This window comes from Gymnoscopelus microlampas (genome assembly GCF_963454915.1).
Source record: "Gymnoscopelus microlampas genome assembly, chromosome: 12".
NCBI classification, from domain to species: domain Eukaryota; kingdom Metazoa; phylum Chordata; class Actinopteri; order Myctophiformes; family Myctophidae; genus Gymnoscopelus; species Gymnoscopelus microlampas.
In genome coordinates, this window is record NC_139949.1 from 13,276,057 (window position 1) to 13,290,962 (window position 14,906).

At 41.4% G+C, this 14,906-nt stretch overlaps 1 protein-coding gene across 1 annotated transcript in view; it reads left to right on the top strand.

Moving 5' to 3' along the window:
• gabra3 (gamma-aminobutyric acid type A receptor subunit alpha3) overlaps positions 1-14,906 on the top strand; it is a gene marked incomplete at its 3' end in the record, with an annotated part of 215,116 nt that overhangs the window by 145,451 nt on the left and 54,759 nt on the right. The window lies entirely within an intron of this gene.

Here is a 14,906-nt window from a genome sequence, read left to right on the forward strand (position 1 = left end):
AAAATATTTTGAGATGGGGGTCTGCGGTCAAATACATATCATTTTGAGGGTCCTTGACATGAAAATGTTTGAGAACCACTGATATAGAAACATATGTTTTTTAGCAGATCAACAAGCTCACAACACGTCACGCAGTAGATCGGCTATTTTCAGTCAAGAGATTTCATGTAGAGATGAATAAAGGAGGGGACCGAAAAACCTGTAAGAGTCCATTTCTACACGTTCGTCGATACTCCTTGTGCCTCCATCACGTTGTCTCCCTCTCTGCTCTCTCACTGTCTAGACTCTCGCTCAATTAAGTAAACATACCAGCGGGAATGGAAAGGGAGAATTTTCTTGTCCCCGGGGGGAGGGGAAATTGCTTTTACAGCTTCACCCAGCAGAGGGCTACTCAGGCGGCTCAGATGGAGCTGTTAGGAGTTATTATGTCTTGCTCAGGGACACTTCGACACATGGACTGAGCGAGCAGAGGGCCCGAACCGGCAACCCTCCAAATCCCACATGGCCTCTATACCCAGCTACAGTCGTTTAAAGAGTATTGCACAGCATAACAAAGAGTGTTTCTTTTTTAGACCTTTTTTTCTCCCCAATTTAGTCGCTATGCCAATTAATTCCTCCCCACGCACATTTCTGTGTTGTCACTGCTGTTGTATCCTATTGACTAACCTGCCAGTGAGGAGCCCCCACCGGGAGGACGTAGAGCCTTCATCCTACTCCTCCCGCCCAACACTCCCCGCTGACAGGTACCGCCCCAGCCCTTAGGAGTACATGCAATGACCAATATCACCCTCCCCGTCCGGCTTCCTTCCCTCCCTCCCCCGAACACGGGCCAATAGGCTCTATGCACAGCAGCCATATTGGAAAGAAATTGGGCCTCTTCTTACTTCCTTCACAGGTGTTACCAATGATACTAACGAAGGCTCTGTCCCATTCTGGTCAGGGTGCTGATATCGTGCATGTTGGCTCACTGGAAACACTCCATTTTGGTGGGTGTGTAACTCTGAGAGTGTACAAAGGGAACCAAATGGACCCGTAAGGGTCCATTTGGTTCCATTTGTACACTCTCAGAGTTATGGGGGTCCTTGAGAACAAGACAACCACTATGCCACACTAAATGGAACACAGCCTTAATTAGTATTATTGGTAACACCTTTGAAGGAAGTAAGCAAGGGGCCCAATTAATTCCCAATATGGCTTCTGTGCATAGAGCCTATTGTGTTTGTGTAGACAAAGAGTATTTCTTGGTGTATTGCGGCACATGGCCTGTGTTATCCGTAGGTTACCAATGTCATCCGTATCAGAAGTGTGCGGTGAATTTCTTAATGTGTTATTTCTCAATTAATACAAATGACATTAATGTCATTAAACTCTGCAGGGGGAAAAAATGCTGTAATAAGGATATTACATAATTTCCCCCCCGCAATAGAGGACGTCTCGTACCCCAGGCATTATATCTCCGCTCCGTGTCTTGCATACCCAGTGGCCCAATTACACCGTTTCTCCGTGACATCATGTGACCCAGAAATGTCTCCTCCCCCGTACCCCAAGGGCCGGGTTTCTTTGCCGTCACACGAGGACACCCCAATATGCCACGTCTGTCCTCACTGTCCCTCTATAGTATAACCCATTAAGACCGGGAACGCATCTGTGTGTCATTTTTAGATGTCTTTGGCTATTCAAAAATAGCAGATCTACAAGCTCATAGCGCGGCACTCGGTGCCGCGCTATGAGCTTGTAGATCTGCTATTTTTGAAAAATAAATTGTGAAAATGTGTGGAAATCTTTGAATATATATATATACATTTTTAACTCAAAAATCTGCTTCTGAGGGTCCCTGGGACAACATATTTTGAGATGGAGGGGGTTCGCGGACGCATACAAATCATATCCATGAGAACCACTGATATTATAGCAATGTAAGTTTAAAAAAAAAAAAAACCTGTTAAAAATATATACATTGAAAGATTTGCACACATTTTCACGATTTTTCAAAAATAGCAGATCTACGCGCTATGAGCTTGTAGATCTGCTATTTTTCAGTAGCCAAAGAAATCAAATAATTACACGCAGATGCGTTCCCGGTCTGAATGGGTTAACCGAGTGAAACTCTGAAAGTTTCTGAGTTAAATTGACACTTGGGACTTTGCTGTCTACTGTAGCGTGGTGGAACTGCTGTACAGCAAGGCCGTGCGTTCAGCCTTGGGGGGACAGAGAGATTGCAGACAGCATTCCAAAGAAACACCACACACAAGGGCATTTCACTAATCAACCTTTTAACCTATTAAGACCGGGAACGCATCTGTCATTTTTTGATTTCTTTGGGCTATTCAAAAAATAGCAGACATACAAGCTCATTGTGCGGCACCGAGTGCCGCGCAATGAGCTTGTAGTTCTGCTATTTATTTATTTTTAATCCTGGAAAATCGTGGGTCTTTGAATATATATATATATTTTTAAAGCGAACATTGTTTTGAAAAAGAAATGCTATAATTTCTGAAAAATTATATGTATTTGGCCGTGGACCCCCATCTCAAAATATGTTGTTTCAGGGACCCCCAGAAGTTGTAACGGAGTAAACAAAAATCACTTTAAAAAGTATATATTGAAAGATTTGCACAAAATGTGCACGATTTTTCAAAAATAGCAGATCTACAAGTTCATAGCGCGGCACTCGGTGCCACGCTATGAGCTTGTGTATCTGCTATTTTTGAATAGCCAAAGAAATCTTAAAATGACACACAGATGCGTTCCCGGTCTTAAAGGGTTAATCAGAGATTGCAGAGGAAAGCTAATTGGTCACATTAACCGGGTTTGCGATGCCAAACCTGAATAAACTTGGACCACACTGCTTTTCTACTGTAGTATCTGACCATGGACGATCTCAAAGGACTTATCTCGTAACGCAGGAGTCAACACTTTTCCAGGGTCTGCCTATTCATAGCTGAATAGGTAGAGTAGCCCCGCCTGGCGAGCACAAGGTCCCAGGATTGAGCCCCCTGTTGCTCCCCTGGCTGTGAGAAGCACTCAGCTGGGTGAAAGCTGACTACTTAATTTCCCCTGTGGGATGAAATTGTTCCAATTACTTATTATCATTACTGTGAAATCTAATGTAAAAATGAATTCTTGATTCTCAGATTATCATGCTCCTGTCAAATCCTAGCCTTTTTTGTTGTACGAAACCATTCCGGTGAAAACAGTGGTACAACCTACAGTATAACCCAAGTATAATCTTTTTTTTATAAAAAGTGGTGATGTTTTTCTTTCTTCTAACCCGTTTAGACCGGGAAAGAATCGGTGTAATTTTTAGATTCCTTTGGCTATTAAAAAATAGCAGATCTGCTTTTAATTTATGTTTTTATTTTTTAATACGTGCAAATCTTTGAATATGTATATACATTTTTAACTCAAATCTTTGCTTCTGGGGGTCCCTGGAACAAAATATTTTCAGATGGGGGTCCGCAGCCAAATATATAATACATAATCATTTTGGGGGTCCTTGACATGAAGCAGTTTGAGAACCACTGATATATATAGCAACATAGACATACGTTGCTAAAAAGAAAAATGTTAGGATTTAGAAGACATTTGTAGAACCCCCCGAGAAGCAAAGATTTGAGTTAAAAATATATATATATATTCAAAGATTTGCACAACTTTTCACGATTTTTCTAAAATAGCAGATCTACAAGCTTGTAGATCTGCTTGTATATCTGCTATTCTTTTTGTATATCATTTTAAGAAATCTGAAAATGACACAGATGCGTTCCCGGTCTCAATGGGTTAATGTATAGTGTTGTGCCTGCCTGTGTACTCTGTGTCCGTGACAATAACCGAATTGAACTGATTACCTCGTTGGCCTGTCAGCCGTATCCACAGAATGTGGGTTATGGTGTTGATGGCGGTGCCTTGAAGGGGAAAGGAGAAGAACGCACACACACCTCCTTTTGTGTTACACTCTCTCGCTCTCCTGTCCTCCTTTTCTCTCTCTCTGTCACTCTTTCTCTTCCTCTCCTGTCCTCTGTGAAGAGAGTGTTAGCGTTACCCTGGTCTGCGTGACACGGTTTGTGTCTTGATGGCCTCGATCTGACAAGGTTTATCTGATGAAATACGGGGCTATTTGCTGCGTTACTTACAGGTAGCATGCAGAACCTTGCTTTGACAAACCTGTCGGTTCTGGTCTAAGAGGTGAACTTGATCTCGCCGATGTCTGTTCACATTTTCACGACATTTGAATCGTGTTACCTTTTTTATTTTTGAATGGCGCCAGCCACTCCTACACTTGACCGTGTGTGTGGGTCTGTCCGTCCGTCTGTCCGTTTGAGCACGGCCTCAACAGCTGCAGCTGATTGCAACAAAGATGCAACCAGTTACACTAATTAAACACAAACAGGAGTGCAACACAAAGGCACCACTCACTTCACACTGGGTGTGATTTTCTTCTATCTACGAGAGCTACTGGCTCAAGAATGTAGAAATAATATGTCTTGTCAACCTGTCTTGGATTTAGCTCTCCCTACGTTGATTCTTCCATTTTGCATCCATGTTTACTTAATTGTTGTTCATTTTAATTATTTTTTACATTATACTTCCTGGTTTAATTAACCCATTAAGACCGGGAACGCATCTGTGTCATTTTTAGATTTCTTTGGCTACTCAAAAATAGCAGATCTACAAGCTCATAGCACGGCACCGAGTGTCGCTCTATGAGCTTGTAGATCTGCTATTTTTGAAAAATCGTGTTTTTTATATTTTTTTCAAAAAACTGTTAGGATTTAGAAAAACATTTTTAGAATCGTCCGTCAGGTCTTAACGGCTTAATGAAATAGGAAGGTGTACAGATGCAAGTTGGCTGTAACTGCTCCATGTACTGTATGTCCTATACCACATTAATTCAAGGGAAATAAATTGACGCCAAACACTGTAGCGGGGGAAGCCTGGCATACTCGTCGTCCTCCCGAGGAGATATAATAGAAATAGGTTTTTCTGTCGTTTCAACCGTGGGGGTTAGAGTCAGGATTCAACCTCAGTCATGTCGTCCTTGCTTGAGGGCTGGAGGCACGCCAAATTAATCATTTTTTTTTTTTCTTTTCTTTTTTTTAAATCCAGGACAAAAACAAAGCAGGCTGGACTATAGAGCTAAAATTAAAAGCATTGTTTTGGATTCCCCGTTCTGTCTCCGAGGCGCACGTGATTCCCCCGTGGAGGACAATAATGTGTTGCTCTCATAACACAGCTCGCAACTTTTCTCCCTCCCAACAGGCAGTGGTGGAAGATGATGTTTTTCCTTACCCCATTAAGACCTGGAACGCATCTATGTCACCTTTTCATTTGAGCTAAATAGCATTATTTTACACTTTGGCTATTCAAAAATAGCAGATCTACAAGCTCATAGCGCGGCACCCAGTGCCGCGCTACGAGCTTGCAGATCTGCTATCTTTGAAAAATCTTGATTTTTTGTTTTTATATATATTATTTTAAAGCGATTTTTTTTTTAACTAAAATCTTTGCTTCTGGCATGGGGGTCCCTGGAACAATATTTTGAGATGGTGGTCCACAGCCAAATTCATATAGTTTTGGGGGTCCTTGACATGAAAAAGTTGATATAGACTGTTTCAGAATACTGTTGGGATTTAGAAGACATTTGTAGAATCGGCCTCAGGTCTTAATGGGTTAAGTTAAAGTAGTAGTACCACAGTGTAAATAGACTCTGTTTTTTCAACGGTTAGTAATTACTTTTGTACTTCACTTAGTACAAAAGTATTGGCATCAAAATATACTTACAGTGCCAAAGTAAAAATACTCAACATTTTCAAATATAGCCAAAAGTATGACATAGTCCTTAAGTGGTTAATGTATGTTTTATATTAATACTCTAAATAGACAAAGTAACTACTAAAGCTGTCAAATCATTACAGTGGCGTGAAAGGTACAATATTTGCCTCGGAGATGTGGTGAAGTAGAAGTATAAAGCATTAAAAGAAAAATGGAAATACTCAAGTAAAGTACAGTAAAAGTTCCTCGAAATGCTACCGCCTAAATGTACTTTAGTTACTTTTTCCACCCAACAGGCCTTTTTGTACACCTCTCCACGCCTATAACAGCGTGACTCATACCCAGGCGAGCCAGCTATTTCATAAATGTCGCATAGGGCACGGCCTCTGTGAAAAAAAAACAATTTGCATCTTATGCTTCTATATTGTGTTGCCATAGTTACGGATCATTAAGTCTGTCTTACAAAATGTGTGTGCGCCCGTGTGGCTGCCAGTGCAAACGCCGAGCTTCCCAATGTATCTGTCGTCGACGCTTGTGTTCAGTCTCTCCGTTATTTTGACCCATCAATACCGTTCAATCATAGGAATGCATCTCTTGTCATTTTAGATTTCTTTGGCTATTCAAAAAATAGCAGATCTACAAGCTCATAGCGCGGCACCGAGTGCCGCACTATGAGCTTGTAGATCTGCTATTTTTTGAAAAATCTCGAAAATTTGTGCAAAACTCTAATCTTTGCCTCTGGGGGGTCCCTGGAACAAAATATTTTACAAATGTTCGCTTTAAAAATATATATATTCAAAGATTTGACCAAATTTTCACAATTTAAAAAAAATTGCAGAATACCGGAAAAGCATCTGTGCCATATTTTAGAGGTGTCACAAAACGCCTAAGGATAATTCCTTTTAACAGGTCGTTCATGAAAGTCCTTGCGGTCTTGTTTCCAATGAGAACCTGTGAGCAATTAGGGGTTAAGAGTCTTGCTCAGGGACAAATTTCATTTCATCGACACATATGCTGACTTGGCCTGGAATCGAACCTGGGGCAACCAGGGCCTCTGGCTCCCTAGGCGGGTTCACTAACCATTCAGCTATGGCCGCCCCTTAATCCACGATTCGATTCGATTCGATTTTAAGCTCACGATTCGATTTTTTATTTCATCTTATATTAATAGGCTATTGACTCTTGATTTGCAAGGAAAGACACTTGACACACTGTCAATAAATAACTTTTATTTTAATAAGAATTATAAATAACAAATGAGAATCTAGAATAATTAAATGTTTAACATCAACTGTCATGGACATTTTCAGATTCTTCTTTAAGAAGATAAGTTAACATTCTTTGAAAAGTTAAGATTTTTCCCCATTCCAAGTGACTGACTTCCAAAGTTTGCGGGCCCTGGATAGACAACCCGGCCTGGCGGAGATCTGTGCTCTGAGAGAGGAGCGTTCAAGTTAATAAGGCACTCCATCAATTCTACATGGCTCAGCCCTTTATAGTAACTCTTGCTCAAATGCGTTCTGCTGCCATGGCACTTTGTAACGCTCTCGAACACTGTTTGAATATTTAAATCCATCGTTCTCCACTGAAAAGGCTCGCATGTCACGAGGCTGCGCTCGTTATTTCTCGAGCGCGACCCGCGGGGTCGAATTATTTGCGGGAGAAACACACGGTCTCTCTCTCTGTCAACTCATGAGGCTTCCCTTTTTCCCCAATTTAGTCATAGTTATGTCAATTCATTCCTCCCCACACACACATCTCTACTGTTTGTATCTCACTGACTCACCTGTCAGTGAGGAGCCCCCACCGCGAGGACTACTCCTCCCTCCCCAACACACCCCGCTGACAGATGCCGCCCCAGCCTGTAGGAGTACGTGCAATGACCAATATCACCCTCCCCCCACAACCTCCGTGGTGGTGGGCAGGGACTTAAAGGGGATACCACTCATTTTCAACATTGAAATGTTTTTAATACACCTTAGAGCTGTTGTGTGGAAATAAGAAAAAGGTCCCCCCCCCCTTCTATGTTGCCTAGAACTGGATAATTGATTGAGGTCATGTGATCAGTGACATACTCACGGTGTACTTTTGGCTGAGGGGGCGGAGCCAAAAGTACACAGAAGTGGGGGGGGTCTTTTTTCTTATTTCCACACAACAGTTCTAAGGTGTATTAAAGACATAGTTCAATGTTGAAAATGAGTGGTATTGCCCTTTAACCAGTGTGCCATCCGAGCGCCTAGCGAGACTGTTTTTTGTTTTGTTTGTATTCACTAAGCTTCTATGTATACTATGTTATGCATTGCTGGCATAATTGTATTGTTTTTGTGATATAATGAATAAAAACAATTAATAAGAAAAAAAGCTAAGACAGAGACGGATGGATACGATAGATAGATAGATAGATAGATCAACTCGTCACATATTCCTCTTGCAGGGAAAAGTGAAACGTAACCCAAGCGAGAGCACAATATTTTTGCAACGGGAAGAGCGAGAAAGACTTCTAATTAAGGCATTCATCAACGCTGATGAATGCCTCCGCGTAATGATCAACCATTACAGTGATCATTACAGTGCTCAGAGAGGGAAATTGTTCTGCGAGAGCCGCCGGCCTGTGTGCAATGAGAGATTGTAATCCTTTAAGGCCCCAGGAGCCACTGCTGGCTTAAGTCCCACAAGGTCCTTCTCTCCTTTAAACTCCCCAATTTGGTTCCCCTTTCAGGTCTCCTATTCTCCATTTTCTATACGAGAAAGAAAATGCCAGGAGCAGTGGACGGCGCAGTACTTTTTTCCACCTTTTTCTTACATTTATAGTGTAGGCTTTGAGCTGACATACTTCTCTCAGACCAATGATGACAAGACAGACAGCCAGACCAACCTGTATTGATCATATTATATACATATCATTTTCCATGTTAAAGGTTCTATGACATTCATTTTCACTTTTTTTTAATTTTGTATGTTTTTTTTGCAGGTTTTATGACCTCAATTAGACCCCAAAAAACCTGAACTTTGAACATTCAATGGATTTTCTGTGGTCTGCGGTTTTCTGAATAATTAGGCTGAAAAGTAATCTGTGATTATGGACTTTGATGTCACAGTCCATTAATCCCGCCCCCTCTCCTCTCTGCTCCTCCCCTCCCCTATCCATTCCTTTAGGGGGGGGGGGGGTGGAGCAGAGGCGATGATTGACAGTCAAAATCCCTCAACAGCAACACCCGCAGGCAAATATTTATTTTTTCATTGCAGTTGAAAAGGCTTTAGAAATCAGAGAGAAAAAATCCTGCCATGGATCACTGGAGTGGATTTTTCAGTTAAAACTTTGAATACACGTTTGAAGGACCATGATAAAAACAACTTTGAAAGTGTTGTAAAACTGAATGTCATGAAACCTTTAAAATCATACATTAAGCTTTTATTATGCCGTGGTTGTATTCTGTGGGTTGACCCTATTGTGGTCACTAATTTGACTGCTTGTGAAACCGGTGTTGATCTTGCTGTACATCACCGGCTTCACAAGCAGCCAAATGTCAGCACGAGGCACGCGCGGGTCAGAAGGCTGTATATATGACTGAATCGATACGCAATGTTCCATGAAACCATGTTGCATCGTTCGAGTGGTTCGTGTTCAATCCATTCAATCCGGGAAGGTACGCATCTGTGTCATTTTAGATTTGAGCCATAACCATTATTTTATACTTTGGCTATTCAAAAATAGCGCTACGAGCTTGTAGATCTGCTATTTCGAAAAAATCTTGAACATTTGTCCAAATCTTTGAATACATGTATTTTTGGGAACAACTCAAATCTTTGCTCTTGGAGGTCGCTGGAACAAAATATTTGACAAATGTTCACTTTAAAGAATATAATATATTCAAAGATTTGCACGCATTTTCGCGATTTTTCATAAAATAGCAGATCTACAAGCTCATAGCGCGGCACTCGGTGCCGCGCTATGAGCTTGTATATCTGCTATTTTTCAACAGCCAAAGACATCTAAAAAAAAATGACAGAGATGCGTTCCCGGATCGAAGGGCTGCATTCCAGCACCTGAGGTTTTTCGAGAAGGGATGTATTCTTGGCCACACAGCCGCTCATTTTCCTACAAATGGAACTTCCAAAAAACGGATCCCTCATTACGGGACGTCGTTGAATGGATGCTCTGCTCTGTGTCCTCCCCGCTGATGAGAAATCAATCACCCCCATCCCCGGAGGAGCACAGCTGCTGTCTGAAACAGACTGTTTGGCCTTGGGTGACGAATGGCTACGCTGATAAGATAAGATTGCCCGACGAGATAAGATGTAACAACGTGAAGATTAGATCAAATGTTTTCCTCCCTTTTTTTTATTTATTTTCACGTTTTCACATTTTCACATTAACCCATTAAGACCTGAGGCCGCGTCTAAAAAAAATCAAAATCCTAACAATTTTTCAGAAAAAAATATTTAAAAAATATTTTCACGATTTTTCAAAAATAGCAGATCTACAAGCTCGTAGCGCGGCACTCGGTGCCGCGCTATGAGCTTGTAGATCTGCTATTTTTGAATAGCCAAAGACATCTAAAGTGACACAGAAGCGTTCCAGGTATCAATGGGTTAAACGTGAAAATGAGAAAACAAATATATATTAGGTTTGATGGGAGAAAACGTGAAAATAAATTTCACGTTGTCTCCCATCAAACCTAATGCATAATTCTTTTCTCAAGCGGCAATGGCGTTCGACACTGTCGCTACATAGTGACTGTACCTGTTTCATGTAACACTGTTTATTTGCATCTGATTTTTTAAATCTCTGTGTTGTTATCCATGTCCTCACTGTATTGTCTGATTCACCGCCTTCTGCGATTATTTTAATGTTGTTTTATGCTTCTGCTGTTCTTTTTTGCTGTATTGTTAAACTTGTGACATTGCAATGTGATTCAAATGTTTGTCATCGGGGCGTCCTTGAAAAAGAGAGCTTGCTCTCAATGGGTTTCCCTGAATAAATAAAGGAAAAAGAAAAGAAAAGAAAGACACCTTTTCACCAAAGCCAAACCAGGCGTTGAGATAACACAGCATAGCATAACAGCCAAATCGTGTTGCCGTACGCGCGCCATATGGCACCGTCGCCTGGCTTCCAATCGTCATTGCTCAACATGCTACGGTACATGCGAGATGCACATCAATCTTTCCTCGTGACGACGGAGATTGCTTTGGTGTTTATGCGCGGCGTCTACTTCATTACCACCATCTCGGTGATATAATTAACATAGATGAATGACTTAAAAGGGACACGCTCAATTATTAAGCCATTGAGACCTGGAACGCATCTGTGTTATTTTTAGATTTGAGCTATATAAAAAAAAGCATTATTTGACACTTTGGCTATTCAAAAATAGCAGATCTACAAGCTTGTAGCGCGGCACCGAGTGCCGCGCTACGAGCTTGTAGATCTGCTATTTTTGAAAGATCGAGAAAATGTGTGCAAATTAATATATTCATATTCTTTTAATATTTTTAATTCTTTAATGTTTAACTGAAATCTTGGCTTCTGGGGGGTCCCTCGAACAAAATATTTTGAGATGGGGGTCCGCGGCCAAATACATATACATTTTGGGGGTCCTTGACATGAAAACGTTTGAGAGCCGCTGATATAGAAACATACCTTTTTCAGAAAACTGTTGGAATCGGCCTCAGGTCTTAATGGGTTAACGGAGCGATGGAAAAGCTAATGGAAGTCAGGGAATAGTTCTGAGAAAAAGAGAGAGAGTGTAATAATAATAATAAAAAAGAATAGCTATACATGTACGGTAAGATGAAAATGAAAGGGGAGTTACTTGAACATGTACCCTACAGTACAATACTTCAAAGCTGTGATTCTCAAGCCTTTTCATTTCAAGGACCCCCAGTTCGATATGCATTAGGGACCCCAATCTACACTGTAAAGATGTCAGTGTTGGTTTAACTCTGAATGTGTACAAATCCATTCGCTTCCTAATATAGGCCATTTAGATGGGGATCTACGGGAGGCAGAGGTTATGTTTTTGCCCCTAGTCCGTGTGTCCGTCTCTCCAATCGGTCACACACTTTACATGCACATTCCCGGCAGGCCAAAGAACATTCCACCCCAAATGTCTAATCGGCCTCATAATGGCGCTGTAACTTTGCATTTTGGGCCTATAGCCCTTAAACAACCTTTGCGAATATATACAGTGAAATGGATCATAGAAATACCACACGGCACACACACACACACACCCACACCCCTATATATATATATATATATATATATATATATATATTACGGCGCGTAATGGGCGACGCCTCCCCAAAAAAAACAGACATACAAGCTATCAACACACTGCGACATGCCGTGTTGATAGCTTGCAGATCTGTTCTTTTGGGTAGGGCGAGCGGCTGGCTGTTAGGAGGAACTGCTGCGCTGGTTCTATGTGTAGCCCCCCACAGTCAAATTAGCGAGAAGTGGCGTGCAACAGATCCTGGCTATCGGGCTCAGGCTTATTGGCATGACGGGTAACGCGTCGGGCCGGCGAGTGGGAGCATCGGGTTCAATCCCAGCTCACTGCTTCCACTACATATGCATGAACCCGGCGTTTATGAATTATAGCCTACTTTCGCACGGATGATCCGATCATCTGATAAAAAAATACTGTCGGCGACGGTGACAGAGCCAACTGTCCGATGTCCTGAAGCAGTCCACTCTAAATACAACTTTTGAATAATATATTTTTACATTAAATTACATCTACAAGCTTATGAGGCGTTGTGAGCTTGTAGATCTGCTATTTTCAAAAGATTTTTGAACCATTCACAGCTGTCACTTTGTGAGAGGAACTGGGGACTTTCATCATAACGTTTAACTATAAAACTTCGAAATTAAGGAAACATGTTTAGCTCAGCATCATTTATATACCTTTAGTTAACTTGGCATATGCTTAACCCATTGATACCTGGAACGCATCTGTGTCACTTTAGATGTCTTTGGCTATTCAAAAATAGCAGATATACAAGCTCATAGCGCGGCACCGAGTGCCGCGCTATGAGCTTGTAGATCTGCTATTTTTGAAAAACCGTGAAAAAAAAGTTTTATATTTTTTTCTGATTTTTTTTTTCTGATTTAGATTTTTTTCAGACGCGGCCTCAGGAACAAACTGCTGCGTAGGACAGCACTCAGGGCTACGCCTCTCCCAGGAGTAGGATACGTGCATGCTGTTTCCCGAATGTAGTTTCAGCAGACACGTAACTCCGTGCACTTCAGAACCTACGACGATGGTGTCCCCCGAAGCCAGTTTAGATGGCACGTAGGGCACAAGCAGCTGCTACTAATGAGGGTAGAGCGTAGGTTTCGGCGAGTCCCAGTCTCATTACGCAATGACCAGGCTACGCATGACCTGAAATCTACGTGCCTGCTAAGGTACTGCGCAGCCTGTGTGTGGACGCACGTAAGACCCGTCGTAGGACCTGCGCAGCATCTCTACGAATCTCTTTGGGAAACGCGGCCACTGTTTGTTGCAAAAAGATAATCCCCACCAAATCTAAAAATGACAAAGATGCGTCCCAGGTCTTAATGGGTTAAACAATTAGTGGGAGGGGCCTATTCCTTACAAAAAAAACGCTGCATATCAAGAACGCAATATCCAACCCCAAAATGGAATCGCATGTTGAGGAGCCTCAGCCTGGCAGAGATATGCACTCTGAGGAACGCATGTTACTTTCTAGTCATAATTGTGTCCCCTTTTCTTGCCATGTACATTTTTGCACATGCCAGCAATTCCTCCCCTGCATTATTACTACAGCGCCCCGGGGCGCAGCTAGGGGGTTAAGTGTCGGGCTCATGGACACTTCTCACATAAGACTGGGGGTGAGCCAAGAGTCAAACCAGCGACCTTCTAAATCCCAGACGCCCTCCCTACCCGTTCAGCTATGGATGCCCCAAATTATGAACACCAATGCAATTTTCTATGTCATATAGATCGAGAAACTCACAGAGACATTTCTGGTGATGTGTTTCGGCTGTTTGATTTCTCCCAAGATTAATGTGATAGCCTGTTTTGCTAAGACAAGCGATGGTGAGTTCAAACAAAAAAAGAAAATCCCATTAGTATGTATTACACAATGGGAGCAATTTTCTGTAATCTGAATGGTTTTGTTAACATTCCCTTTATTTAATTAAAGACAGGGGAAATGGCATATAGTGTTCACAATTCCATTTGACTGTGATTCGGTTCTACGTAATGTGTTGCTCGTAAACACTGCAAATAGGTACCTTAGCAACAGACTCATTATTATCTTTGTGGTGGAATTCTGGATCAATCAGCAATCGATGAGGCGCAATAGGAGTCGAGACAATGTTCTAGGTGGTGGTGGTTATGCTTTATGGACATGATATCATGGTCAGAAGTACATTAACACTCATGTCAGTGGTACGGTAGTTCTGCCTCGAGCACATGGCAGAGATCATAGTTATACTGAACCATAACAAGATAGGCTGTACCAAAACGATAGTTATTAGGCCTAGAGGAGAAATGTAGGCTCTTACAAGCTGTCAAAGATCATCATGTATTGCAGAAGTATTATAAGTGATGGTATGATAATATAAAGGTTAGGTATAAGCAGTGTAAAGTAACTAAGTACATTTACTCCAGTACTGTACTTAAGTACAATTTGGAGGTACTTTTACTTTACTGGAGTATTTCCAATTATTTTCAGTACTTTCACTTCTACTCCACTACATCTCAGAGGCAAATGTTGTACTTTTACTCCACTACAATTATTTGAAAACCTTAGTTACTACAGTAGTTACTTTGCAGATATAAATTAGTATATTACGAAACACACATTAGCCACTTCAGACATATTTTATACCTATAGGCTATTTGAAAGTAGCAGATCTACAAGCTCACAACGCGTCGCATCGCGACGCGTTGTGAGCTTATAGATCTGCTACTTTCAAACATTTTACTACTTTTACTTTTGGTACTTAAAGTACATGTTGATGGCAATACTTTTGTACTTTTACTCAAGTAACATTTTGAACACAGGCCTTTTACTTGTAACAGAGTATTTCTGTATTGCGGTATTGCTACTTTTACTTAAGTAAAAAATATCTTGAGTACTTCTTCCACCACTGGATATTA